General features: G+C 39.2%; 1 protein-coding gene across 2 annotated transcripts in view; it reads right to left on the bottom strand.

The window, feature by feature from the left end:
• LOC149256570 (pfkB-like carbohydrate kinase family protein) overlaps positions 1-14,234 on the bottom strand; it is a 138,318-nt gene that overhangs the window by 87,688 nt on the left and 36,396 nt on the right. The window lies entirely within an intron of this gene.

The following is a 14,234-nucleotide window of genomic DNA, read 5'->3' as shown; positions in this document are numbered from 1 at the left end:
CCAATTCCATTTCCTTAAGCATCACATTCCACAATAAAGGTTTTTGTGAAGTCCGGTGTCGCTAAGACCGGTGCTTGGCACATTGCCTCTTTAAGATGTTCGAAGGCCTTTGTTGCTTCTGGAGTCCATGAAAATACATCTTTCTTCAATAATGTTGTTAGAGGTGCTGCTATTCTCCCATAATTCTTAACAAACTTGCGATAATACCCTGTCAACCCGAGAAATCCTCGCAGATGCTTTATGGATGTGGGGATTTTCCATTCCTTAATGGCTTTAATTTTGCTAGGGTCTACCTTAACTCCTTCATGAGATACATTATGACCCAAATATTCCACCTCTTGTTTTCCAAAGAAACATTTGGATCTTTTTGCATAGAATTGTTTCTCCTCCAATAGTTGTAGCACCCTATCAACATGTTCAACATGATCCTTCCAAGACTTGTTGTAGATTAGTATATCATCAAAAAATACTAACACAAATTTTCTAAGGAATGGTTTGAAAATGGAATTCATCAAACCTTGAAATGTTGAAGGTGCATTGGTAAGGCCAAAAGGCATGACCAAAAATTCATAATGACCCTCATGAGTTCTAAATGTTGTTTTCGGAATGTCTTCAGTCTTCATTCTGATTTGATGATATCCTGAACGAAGATCCAACTTGGTGAAGTAAATTGATCCATGCAATTCATTCAGTAATTCATCAATGACGGTAATGGGAAACTTATCTTTAATAGTGAGCTTGTTGAGCTCCCTATAATCTGGACACATGCGCCAAGATCCATCCTTTTTGTGCACTAATACTACTGGAGCAGAGAAAGAATTTTGACTCGGTTGAATTATACCAGCCTCTAGCATTTCTGCAACCATACGTTCAATTTCACTCTTTTGGGCATAGGGATATCTATACGGCCTGATGTTTGGAGGAACACTTCCTGGAATCAAATGAATAGCATGATCATGATCACGAATAGGTGGGAGACCTTTGGGAGTCTCAAATACCTTGGAATGATTGTCCAAGACTTTTTGGAAATTTGGAGAAATAGATGATTGCAATGTGGAAACATCTAGCGAACTTAATTGTGCTATTACACCCCTTTGTTCCTTTTTAGAAGCTTTGTCATACCATTAGAGCTAATTATCTTTCCTGGTTTCCCTGCAATACCCCTTAATTAAACTTCCTTCCCTTCCACGGAAAATTTCATGAAAAGTTCTTGAAAATTGAAAGCTATTGTACCCAAGGATTGTAGCCATTGTACTCCTAGTACAACATCAGCGCCTCCCATTGGAATGGAAAGCATTCAGCTAGTCAATACATATTCTCCCATCGATAGCTTGATATTATGGCACTTTCCAGAGCAATTTATTGTTCCTTCTATCTTGATGGTTTGAGGAGTGGTAATTCCCGCCAATGCATTTACAAGATATGGTCGGATTCATTTCTTCTTTATCTAGGCTTTGTTCCTGGAGTATATCCTCTTCTTTTGACCTTTCTTGCTCCTTTTCTTCTTCCTCTTCACAATCTATGTAGAATAATTTCTTCTCAGCACACTTATGACCTTTAGTGTATTTGCTATCACCACTGTAACAAAGCCCTTTTGCTCTTTTTTCTTCCAATTGTTGTGGTGTCAACCTTATAGGTTGTGGAAGACTAGGAGCAACCACACTTCCATCTTTATAGTTGTGAGTGGTATGCTTCCTGGTTGCCATAATTTTGCTTTCCATTTTTCTTGCTAACCTGAATGCCTTCTCTAATGAATCAGGTTCCCAAAGGCAAACATCATGTTGGATATTATCCTTTAAAGTCCCTATGAACACATCAATCCTATGCTCCTCTGGAATATCTTTTACCCTTATGTTCAATTTTTGGAACTCCTCAATGTGCTCCATTATTGAACCCTTTTGTTTGAGACTTATCAATTGGCTAAAAAAAGTGTTGCTTTTTGTATCCTCATAATGTGCTATCAATTCTTCCGTAAAAATTGCCCAAGTGATAATTTGTTTACGAGAGCAAAGTCATTGATACCATACAAACTGATTTGGTTCCAAATATAAAGTTGCAATACGTACCTTTTGTGTGTTTTGCACATTATTGAGATCGAAAAATTGCTCCATTTGTAATATCCATGTTGCGGGATCCTTGCCATCAAACTTCCTCATATCGATTTTTGGAATATGGTGGGTTTTCGATCCCACATTAGAGTCTAAGAAATCATGATTAACATTTCTTTTGTTCGCATCATGAGTTTCCTTTACTACCTTTTCACCATTGGTAAGTATTTCTTGTAGAAAATTTGTCAAATCTGTCTTCAAATCTGCCATGCCTGTCTTCAAATTTGTGTTCAAATCTATCTTCAAGTTGTCCATCTTAGCTTCCATGCCATTCATCTTAGCTTCCATGCCATTTATCTTAGCTTCTGTTAGCTTTTTTGACAGTGACATTTGTTGCACTTGTTCTTGTAATTTTGATATATCATGTAGCATTTCTTCCTCTGCTTCATGATTCATGCTAGAGCTTTCAGGTTCCTTATTAGGTGTTTGCATTTTCTTTCCTCGGGGCATTAGTTACCGATAATAATGCTCTACTATGCCCTTTGAATTCCTTCAAAATAAATTTTCAAACCAAGCTTAAGCAAAAATTTAAGAAAATCTACACACCTTTTTTCACTTTGTAAGAGCTCGATATTGCCTCTGATGTATCTCTGTACTTTCTGATCATCTAGTTCTGAATTTGTGACCTGCAGTGGCCCTCTGTGTCCTCTTTCCAATGCCACAAGTCTGGCCCAAATTGGATTCTCCAAGGAAGAGTTATGCGAAATCTCCCACAGTGACTTGATTATAGACTAGTTCAGTAGAGCGAACTTGTACGACGTGCCACGAGTCACTGTTTCGACCTTTGGATCTAAAAAATGCATACAAGAAACTACAGTCCATCCTCTTTCTGTACCTTCTTACGAAATTTCACTCCGATCCCCAGAGAGAAAGTTATGATGATTTTCCCCAGGTCACCTGTTCGGAATGTAATTCAGGAGTCTGCAAAAAGACCAACTTCCTCAGATCATATCTCCGCAAATATAGCGCGAAAAGCTCTGAAATTCAGTCCCGAGGTTCAGCGCTATTTCTTCTCAAATGGTTTTTTTGCAACTTCTGAAACGTCGCAGAAAAAAAGTTATAGCGAAAATGCCACGATGACCTGTTTGGAGCAGTGAAACCCTAGAATCCAAAGCTCTGATACCAAATGTTATGAAACCAGCTCAAGAAAAGATAGATCAACGCCTTAGAGTTTAGCCTCTTCGAGGGGGCAACCTCCTTTACATTACATAAATGAACAATTCTTGGATGATTCAAATGACAAAACCTCCTTTCTATATATAGGAGTCTAAGGAGTCACAATATAACCCAGCCGACCTAACAATAATAATATAAAGCCACAAAAATAACAATAGAGGGATTCTATGGGGCACAGTAATAACAATATGGGGATAATAGGGGCACAACAATATTAATAAGGGATGCAACTACAATAGTAATGGGGTAATTACTAGTATCATAGGGACCCAACATCCTTATAGTGATGGAGGGACTCAATAGGCTTATTGGCACTGCAAAAAGGGAAGGTAGACTCAAAGGACTGAAAATGAATGAACTATGCCACCTCACCCACCTCCTTTTCGTTGATGATGTTATGATCTTCCCGGATGGCAGCATCAAGGATTCTACCTCTTTCCATGACATCCTTGCACTATTTGAAAAAGCCACTGGTATGGTCGCAAATCAATCCAAATCTACTATCACTCTCTCTCACACCTCCCCTCAAGAGGACAGAACAGCTCTCCAATTCTTCCATTATCAAATGCATAATCTCTCGGATGGCCTGAAATACTTGGGGTTCTGGATCAAACCCCACAGCTACCAGATTGCTGACTGGATCTGGCTAGTGATTAAAATTGAGAAGAGACTGAAAATTTGGAATCACAGATTCCTGTCAAGAGCAAGGCGCCTAGTCCTTATAAAATCTATGCTAGAAGCCACACCTGTATACTGGATGTCACTCGCCTGGATTCCTCGGGGAATACTCGGTCGCATTCAAAAAATATGCTACAGATATCTATGAATGGATAAAAGGATGGAAAAACTTTTGCTTGGGTGAGCTGGAAGAAAATTGCTCTGCCAAAAAAATGGGGCGGTGGGGGGGTGGGGGCTAAAAGACCTGTCTGTTTTTGCACAAGCCCTTGCAGCCAAGATGAGTTGGACCCTCCTCACTTCACAGAATCTATGGACCACTATGTCATACCATAAATACATCTGGCCGCAACAAATCTTGGACTGGGTTCGCCTACCAGACTGGCCTCGTTTGGGCATCTCTATAGTCTAGAAATCAATCCTACAATCTTTGCCTTTCATCAGATCTGGGCTGGCATGGCGCATAAACAATGGTAACTCAGTGTGCATTGGTATTGAGTCTTGACCCATGGATGGGGGGTGGGGGGGGGGAAGAGGTATCAACTGCCACCTGACCTGATACAATATCTACGACATAGAGATACCACAATGATCGCACATATTGCTGATCGTGAGCAAAGCACTGTCTTCAACCAGTAATGGAGGATAGCCCCTGAAGTGGGCATTCCTATGCAGTGGCAACAGTCCTGGGAAACATATCTAACGGCGTTGACTGAAGCTCATGTGCGTATAAATGATGATCTAAATGAACTTGTATGGATGGTGGCAGAGCATTGAAAATATACTCCAAACTTGGGCTACACCCACCTTCTCTCGGATCGCAACCCTGAACATTCAAATGAATGGGGTGGCAACAGATTTGGAAACTGAAAACACCTCCGCAGGCGCGCTTATTCATGTGGAGTGTCTTAAGCAACAAAACCCCCACAGGCAAAGCCCTCTTGCACAGATCCATACATGGCCCGATCTGGTGTGTATTATGCAAACAAGACTCTGAAACAAACGAGCATCTGTTTTTGCTTTGTCCGACAGTCGCCCAGTTTTGGTAAACAACAACTCAGCAACTCTCTATTCAGAATACATGGCAGGGTCCCTCTATACTACAAGCCTGGAACAATTGGAACGCAGCACACCAGGGCTCAAAGAAACAATGCCTTCCTCTCATCCTCTATTGGACTATATGGCTCACCCGGAATCACATAATTTTCAATGATGCAACTGCCCGATGGCCTTTTATCATTGCAAAGGTTGTGACAGCTTGTCATGACATCCCTGAAGTTGAAAATTCCCACATTCGTAGAACTACTGCCCCCGAACGAATTGACAAAACTAGGCCATGGGCATTTTTCGATGGAGCAACCCAACCTCATGGATGCAGAGGGGGTTTCATTTTATATATCTCTGATCAGTATTTCTATAAGGTCCAATTGGGACTGGGGGAGGGGACAAACAATTATGCCTAGCTCACCCTCAAACATCTGGTCCACTTTGCACTAGCTCATGATTGCTCTACCATTCATATCTATGGGGATTCAAAAATCATTATCAACTGGTTCACCAATAAAAATCAATGTCATGCTATTTCACTCCGAAATATTTTGGATGAAGTCAACATTTTCAAAATAATTTTAAACACAGTCTCTTGTCATCATATATACAAGGAATATAATGAAGATGCTGACATGCTTTCCAAGGAGGGCACGCTACTACCCCGAGGCTTGTGGATGATCTCTGAACAGATGGGAGCAAATTTCTATCAATATCACCACATGCCATATATAGATCAAGATTTCCATAGGGCGAAAAGGCCCTAAATATACATTTTGTTGTTTTATCTTAGTCTATCTTCTCAAAAACCATGTATATATTTTTTTTGATGATACATAGACAATCAGACTGAATACCTCTACGAGGAATATGTACAAGTTTTATCACACTGAACAATCCTACAGGAAATGGCTTAAGCCATCTATATTTTTTTGATACAGTTTTTGAAATGGCAGTGGGCCAACGAACTTGCATATGCCTTGGGCATCTACTACATGTAATTTTTCCATATAATGAAAGATTACGATTTTTCCATTGGAAAAAAAACAACGGGGAACTAAACCATATCAGTGGTGTGAATATATACATCAAAGAGAAATCCCAGGGAATTGAAAAGATATGATATTACAGTCATTACAAAGAAATTGAAATCATGTGCCATTACTAACCATACAGTGTGAAACTTCATAACATTATTGTCTTATGTCATTACAAAAAGAGATCATAGCGACCAACCAAGAACGACAAGATTATTACCATTGAGATCTTTGTGCCATTACTGTCATGCGAGATCATTATGTTGAATATGTGAGATGCTTGCAACAGTGCAAAGGCCCGGTGATGTTCGATGCTTGTGCGATACCGAAACGAATCACAAAGAAATGTGATATATGCGAAATCACAATTACAGTCATGGCCATAGAACATATGCTGAGTGAAAATACTTTTACAATGGGTTTGATTCAAATGTGAGATTGTAATATCCCTTATCAGGGGTATCCCTCAAACACAAGCAAACTCCAACCAGAGATGGACTGGGATGGCGTTTACCAGATATGTCGCCTATGAAAAGAGGAAGAGATCTGGAGGTTACGTGGCCCTTCCCAGACTCTGTCTAAGAGTATAAGAGAAAAACACACGAGTGGTATAGTAGCTGGGTGCTCAAAGAGATAAACAAAATAACAATAGTGCAACATACAATAATGTATACATGGAATATAAGCAGATACTCGAGAAATGCAGAGAGAAATGCTAAGCCATTTTATTATACTGAGTAATGGAAAGAGTACAAGAGGTGATCAGAAAGATAGCACCTCGACTTGCATAAGGCAAGTGAAGAAATACACTCAAAATGGTAAGGAAATGGCCTCTCTTTGAACTGCGTCCAAGCTGCCGGAGAACTGTTGTGCTGCTGCTACTGCTGGAATCAAGTGAGGATTTGGGGTTGTTCCCCTCCTCAGAAAATGTTGAAACTCTGGAATCAACCTCTGCTCAATAAACCCAGAAAAGCCCAGAAAGCTTTTCTAAAATAGCTGACCCCCGAAAATCACCCCCTTGAGGATCTACACTATCCCTCAAGGCTCTGCACTGCCCCTGAAAAGAATCCTCCAAAACTCTACCCAAGACTCTACCAAAATCCTCCAATATGCAAGCGTTGATCCCTTGCTCAATCTCCAAGCTCAAATCCTCCACATAAACCCAATCCGGAGCTCCTACCAAAAGAGACTGCGTCCTCTCCTCTCAAGACTGCGCAATCATCAAAATGCTCAGCTCCTCCTCAACTCCAGAAATCGCTCCTCCTGCAAAATATTGATGAAACTACCTTGCCTGAGCAGACACTCGAAGTCCCCCGGGGCTAAGGGTGAGATCTCCGAACGGAGACACTCGATGCACTAAATAGTGCTGCAGACAGGCTAAACAGCCAGCATGCTCTAAGTCAAAGTGACTAGCTCAAGTGCAACATAATCCAATGCCAAAAATGAGGAGGCTCCTCTCTACTTTTTAGCGTTGGCCTCTCTCAAAACCCTAAGGCCCACCTCCTCCAACGTAGCCTCTCTCTTGCCACATGCTCCTTCTCCATCTACGCAGTCCCTCCAAGTGTCTACCTGGGCCCCCTTCTCTACGTGGTCCCTTGGCCCCCTTGGCTCCCCTTTTAAGTTACAACGTTGTGCTACTAGGGAGTGACTTTATTCAAAAAGTGAGTTATGTCCCCCTTTCCTCACCTTTTTATTTATAAATAACTATAGAAGGCAAAATTGAGCAAAATCGAATATTCCAATTAGCCATGGCTAATTAGGAATATTACAGAGATTATAAAAGACCTATAGCATGATTGTCAAGAGATTGGAGCTAGTTGTGCCTTCGATCAAGAATACGAACCATATATGTACATGAGTAGTTCTCAAATAGATATTGGATCCATAATCGCTAGAGGAGTCTTTACATTATTTATAGAAGAAATTGTTCATCGCAAAGCCAAGACCATGGTTAATATACAGAAGCCATATGAGATCTTAGATATGCAAATTCATGTAAATACAGAGTTGCAAGCTCAAGTGAGATCTTGTCCAGATCAAGTATGTGAGAGAAGTCATGTAGACTGAGCATAGTAGACCATAACCCTTGCAAATAATTACAGAGGGGAGATATGCCCAAAACCCAGAACCAAAGATATGAAACATCCAAATTGCCTTTTGGAGACAAACATAATAGGGTTTATATACTTGTTGACATCCGATCAATTGTAGTCAATATAATGACATTCTTCTATATTTGATTCAATGGATTAGGGGATTTCTCCCTGGCTGCCAAATTTAACACTCCCTCTTAGCTAGGGAGAAATTTCCATCATTATGGTTGTTGCCCAAATTGTACAGGTAAATGTGACAACTCAGGGTAGGGGTTGTCACTTTGATCCTCGCCCTCTCTGTTCTATCTATCTCCGTAAGGCAGGCTATGGGGGGTAGTCCCTATGAAATGTGAGGATGAAAGACTTGTCAGGAAACCGACAAGTTCGGGAGACACAACTTGCCAATCATCTTTAATCGGGAGTCAATTTACTTGCACAATATGGATTAATTTCCAAGTTACCGAATGAACAATTGTTGCTAGGATGAAAACTATTCTATATGAGATGCGACACCTAGAACTAAGTGAAATGCAAACTCTTGGTTAATTTTATATTAAATGTCTATTCTAAGTGAGTCCTCTCTCTCAACTGTTTTGAAGTTAGTCTCAAGTGTAGGTTGTGGAGAGAAACCCAGAGGTAGACAACAATGGCTATATTAACAATACCTCCCCTGGAGTTCTAACCACTTGAATGCCTCTAGCGTTGCATGGACTATGGCCCTGACGATTGCAAGATCACTATGTTAACCACAAGTGAGGGTCTAAACTTCGCAAGCTGGGTGAGAAAGGTGGTCCTATCTTTCTATCAACCAAGCTTATGCTTGGAGGTATATTAATTAATGCACTACTAGCCCTATAATGATATGCAAGATTATGAGTGATAACTTTAAGTGAGATTATTAATGACCCTTTAAGTACTTTGAGTTAAATTACTTGGAATTAGATGTTCAATACAAGAGCATGAATCAAGTACTTAAAGTGAAATTACAAGAACAAATCTCACTAAAGCAATAGTGCCAATGAAACAAGATTTGCTAATTAAAGTGCTTCAAAACCAATGAAACAATGTGACAATGAGACAAGCAACCTCCAATTGATTAATAATGACAATGAAGAACAAGAAGCACCAATTCAACGTATGAATTAGAAACCAAGTGAGACAGTGAGGAATGTAAAGTGATTTTATCAATTAGCAATCTTAATGTTGATGACAAGGAACAAGAACAATGTTATATTACTTTAGCAATTAGACACAATGTTCCTTAATAAACAAGAGCATTAACCATTATCCAAGCTTCTCAACAAGATATGCAATTAGATTCTCTTCACAATGAGGTTGATTTAGAGCACACTTATATGCAAATCTTGAAATGCACAATTATGCCAGTGATGCAAAATGCAAAGAGTGACCAGCAAGACAACAATGATTAGTTTATCCAATTAGAGCAAAACTACTTTGCCAATCCAAACTTATTATGATTTCTTGAATATATCAAGACCGCTTGGATAAAAAATTTAGCACCAAAACTCACAAATTTCACTGCTGCAACACTTATATCAGATTCAGAAGTATTCAGATCAGACTCAGAAATACTTATATCAGCTACCCAAAATTAGCTAGAAAACCATAGAAATCATGAAATAAGTCTTTCTTATCAATTGAGATTAATTGTGAAGTGAATGTAGACTTATGCCAATGATTTTTAGGGCTTATTTAGGGTGTGTATTCAGAGTTTTACTGTTGTTATTAGGAAATATCAGATCTGATCATTAAACAGAAATGAGAAAATTGGGGCTAGAGAGCAAACCCTTGGCCCTAAGGCCTTGCTAGTTGGCTAGTTGACCTTCCAAAGTGCACTAGAGCTCTTCTAAACACCTGCAACACAAGTATTAGCCTTGAATCAAATGGATCAGCCCTCTTGTGACTGAAGCTAGGGCTTCTAGGGCTGGTTGATGGCTTGTTTGGCAACTTTGGCCCTTGAAACCCTTGCCCAAGAGGCTAGATAATCTGCAAAACCAATTGTTAGCCCAATAAACTCAAAATTTATGATCCAAGTCAATAGAAATCAGCTCAAAATAATTTCCAATGATGCCCTAGGCCTGCAACCACAAAGATTAGTCCAAATTTTGATGCCAAACCCCACAAATATGCCCAAAACTGACTACAGCTAGGGAAGAAATGCCCAATGAGGCCTACAGCTAAGGCAAAATGGCATCCTAGGCCCACGGCCTAGGGTTGCAAGGCCTCTAAGGCACGTGGCTGCCTAAGGAAAGCCTCCTAGAGGTTGCGTAAGGGAAATGGCCCCTTTAGGGGTTTCAGCAGGGCTAGACAAGCCCTACAAGGGTTGTGTCCTGCCTCTAGAGACCTGCAGCTGCTTTAGAGAGGCCACCAAGGCCTGTGGCCAAGCCTTATGAGGTTGCCGCTAGGGTTAAGAGAGCCCTAAGGGCTGCAACTACCCTCCAAATGCACTTGGACCCCTGGAAACCCCAAAAAATTCACTGCAAAAGTACTCCAAAGGGGGTCAAAAGTTAGCGGCTTCCTTCTTTTGGCTGAGCGTTGAGTTTCTGAAAGCTGGAGAGGCTAGATCTTACCCTCAAGGGCCTAGATCAACCTTCCTCTTTTGAATGAATAGCCCAGAAAATAATTGTTGCTTCAAACCCTTGAGCTATCACCTGCACAAATGAAAAGAAGAAAACCCAAGAGCCCAATATATACAAAAATTGAAATAAAACCCCAATAATTATTTACAAAACTTCAAAAATAAACAAGGGTTAGATTTATTTACAAATATTCACAATATTTACAAAATTAAAATATTTGCTCTTATTAGCAGATTAAATCTTTAAAACCCCAGTAATAAACTTGAAATAATTTTGAGAAAATAGAATTTTTAAAAATTTTGTGTGATAGCAAAAAGCCCTTTTGTTAGATTAAGACCTAGAGCCAAACAAGGGTGTGATCCCCTCACAGTCTATGAACTTGGAGCCCAAGGGCTAGAGCAACCTGTAACAATGCACTTCCAATGATAGATTATTAAACAAGAGGGGCTTGATTCATACAATAGATCTATAAGCCTAGAGATACCTACTAGACTTCGCTAGATCTAGAGTACTTACTCTCACCCATCACCTAAGGCAAGATACCTATTGACCACTACGTGTCAACGACCCATAGCAATACACCCCCTTTTTTCGCAAAAGTGATGACGCTTGATCAACGTGTTCGTGTCGTTCGACTATCATCATCAGCCTGGTCATGTTATATTGTAAACCCTTTCTGCATGTGTAAATTGTAAATAATCTTAGCAGATCCTTGTCTTGTATGTAATTGCCTAGATAAACCTAATTTTTTGATGACGATCTACATTCCGAAAGGTTTTTGTCTCACCGACCCATGGTTGGCAAAGTTTTCCTTCAGCCTTACCCCAAAGCCAAAATGGATTTTGTCACCAAAATTTTAAGGGAGTCTTAGTGTGCTAGATCAAGTCTATGTAAAAGTGATTTAGGAATAATCCTAACTATTTGGTTAGGTTATTTTATTACAAATTGCTTGATCTGCTAGATTATATTTGTGTCGCAGAAATGGGTAGTCTATGAGGGTCTTGTTCAAATGGGTTTTCCCCCTTGAGATGTAAAAAATGTAAAAAATCATGATGTAAAATGTCTTGAGGGTTAGAAAAATAATTTATCCCCTCATAGGTCCTAGGTCCTTGGTAAATTTAAATTTTCTATAGGTAAAATTCGTAGATCCTTTAAAAAATTAAATCTTAACTAGTCCAGGGACTAAGGTTAGTTGATTATTTTGCTAAATTTTATGTCTTAGGTCCCTGGGGTTAAGTCAAAGTCAAAGTTTTGAGGAAATAAATGCAAAATTTTAATTTTTGAATTTATTAAAATGCATTTAATTGAAAAATTCGAAATGTCCTCAATATTTAAAAAATCAACAGATGAGATTGAAAGAAATTTTGATCCTCATCAACAGTCGAGATCACTTTGACAAGGATCACTCGAACTAGCCGTTGGGAAATTTATCTTTAAATAGGGGGTCAATTGTCAGTTGAGAGTCGAGACCATTCGATCTTTGAGTGGTGTGCTAAGTGAAAGCTCTCTTGTAATCTTTTTTTATGAGCAATAAAGAAAGACTTTGGGGTTAACTTCTGCTGGTGTTACCCTTCGTGGAAATGTTGTAAGATGTGTTATTTTCATGCATAGATTTCCTTTTAGCCATTGATGATAGCTTTATGAAAAGTGATTTAAGCACAGGTATCTTGCTTGATTACTGGGGTTTTAAATGTAATTTAAGTTTTGGATATAATGGCAGGTATCTTTATTAGATCTGAATTTTATTATCGTTTTCTCGCTCTACGTTAATGGTTGAATTGAGTTGTGCAGCGAATGCTTGATTTTGAGATCATCGGGCGTTCGGGGAAGTTTTCAGTTGGACCAGCCAACTCCCAAATAGCATTTTCTGAAGAGCCCAGTTTGATTGAATCCCGGGCTTATCATTAGAAATTTCATTGTTGATGCATGAAGGGTTTTGGCGAAGCACCTCCCTTTGAATTTAAAATTTTAAAATTTTCTGTGCAAATTTGATAAATCTGGCTTTTAAGAGCCTTAGATTTATCAGAACTGGGAGCGGAGTTGGACTCATACTCGCCAAATCTGGTAGATTTGCTACTCCTGTGCATAGATCTGTAAATTTTTTTAATTTTTCTAACTTAGGGTTTCTGGGGTTTCATTTTTCTTGGTATATTGGAATTTTGGGTGTTTGTTTTCAGGAACAGGTTGTAGATCTGAAGGTGAAGTTTAATTTTGAAGCCAGATCTAAGCCCTGGAAGGTAAGATCTGGCCTCAGAACTAGCTTTTGCAAGAGTATTCTTTCTACAGTTCGAGGGTTTGGAAAAATTTTAAATCTGGAAATTTTGTGAAGGTTTTAAGATCAAATCTAAAACAGGTGGATTAAATATTTTAATTAAATCTGGAGAATTTTCTATAAGGGTTCATTCCAATATTTTTCTCCAGTTTTTGGCTATCTGTCTGCTGCCTGGGGTTTTATTTTTATTGCAAGAAAAATTCAAAAAAAAATTCGCAAATCAACTTGAGTCCCTTTGTTTCCCCATTCGAATCCGCAACTCCTCCATTCACTGCCATCAAACCCCCGTTTCTGCTCCTATCTGCAGCTTTTCTTGCTGCCAAGTCTCTGCTCAAACTCCACTCCGTCCAGCTCTCTGCTCCCAAAACCTTTTCCAACGCTGCCTTAGCTCCTACATCCATTCCTCATCATGGACCTGTGTTTAAAACCCTTTATCAAATCCGCATCCTCATTTGCTTGTGCGTTTCCTTTTGCCCTGCGGCTCCCTCCCTCAACGCACCCATACTCCTCCTCGTTGTCTGCAACCTCTCCCACGCACCTGCGTTGAAACACTCTCCCCTCATTGCATTTCTCTTAACCCGCAACCTCTTCATCGATCCTTCCTCCAGATCCGCGTGCCTCCCTTCCGTCGCTGCCCAAACCTGCGTCCTTGCCTCTCTGTCATTTCTATGCTGCCATCCAACCTCCGTCAAAGCGTTAAACCCTTCTATGCATTCACTGCTATAGCATTCGGCCTGCCTTCCCTTCCACGCATATCCAAATCCTTCACGCTTGCAAACCCGCACCTGCACAACGACAAAAACTCGTTCTATTTTCATTCTTGTTTTGGTTTTCGTTTGTCAGGGTAATTTTAGATTTATTATTTCTTTTCTTTCTTTTTCATTAGCATTTTCGATTAAGGTTAGTTTAGATTCTAAATATTTCCTTTTCTTTAAATTTTCTTTAGTTACATTTCATTAGGGTTTTAAAATAAAAAATAATAATATAAATTTCAATTTAGTTTTTTTTTTCTAAAAACATTTGAAAAACCTAAAATCCTAAAAAAAATCTAAAAATTATAAATCCTAAAAATATATATATATATAATAAAAATAAAAAAAGGAAGGGTCTTCACTTTTTAATTGTCATGCGATTGTGGGCCTTCCTGAAAAATTTAAATCAAAAGAATTTTTCGCATTTAAAAAAAAATCTTTTGATTTACTTAGGTCACATTAATCATTTACCAC

The sequence above is a fragment of the Pinus tabuliformis genome, chromosome 7 (genome assembly GCF_031772625.1).
Source record: "Pinus tabuliformis cultivar Carrire ecotype Pingquan chromosome 7, CPIR1, whole genome shotgun sequence".
Taxonomy (NCBI): Eukaryota; Viridiplantae; Streptophyta; class Pinopsida; order Pinales; family Pinaceae; genus Pinus; species Pinus tabuliformis.
Note: the sequence above shows the minus strand (reverse complement) of the source record. Positions and strands in the feature narration are given on the sequence as shown.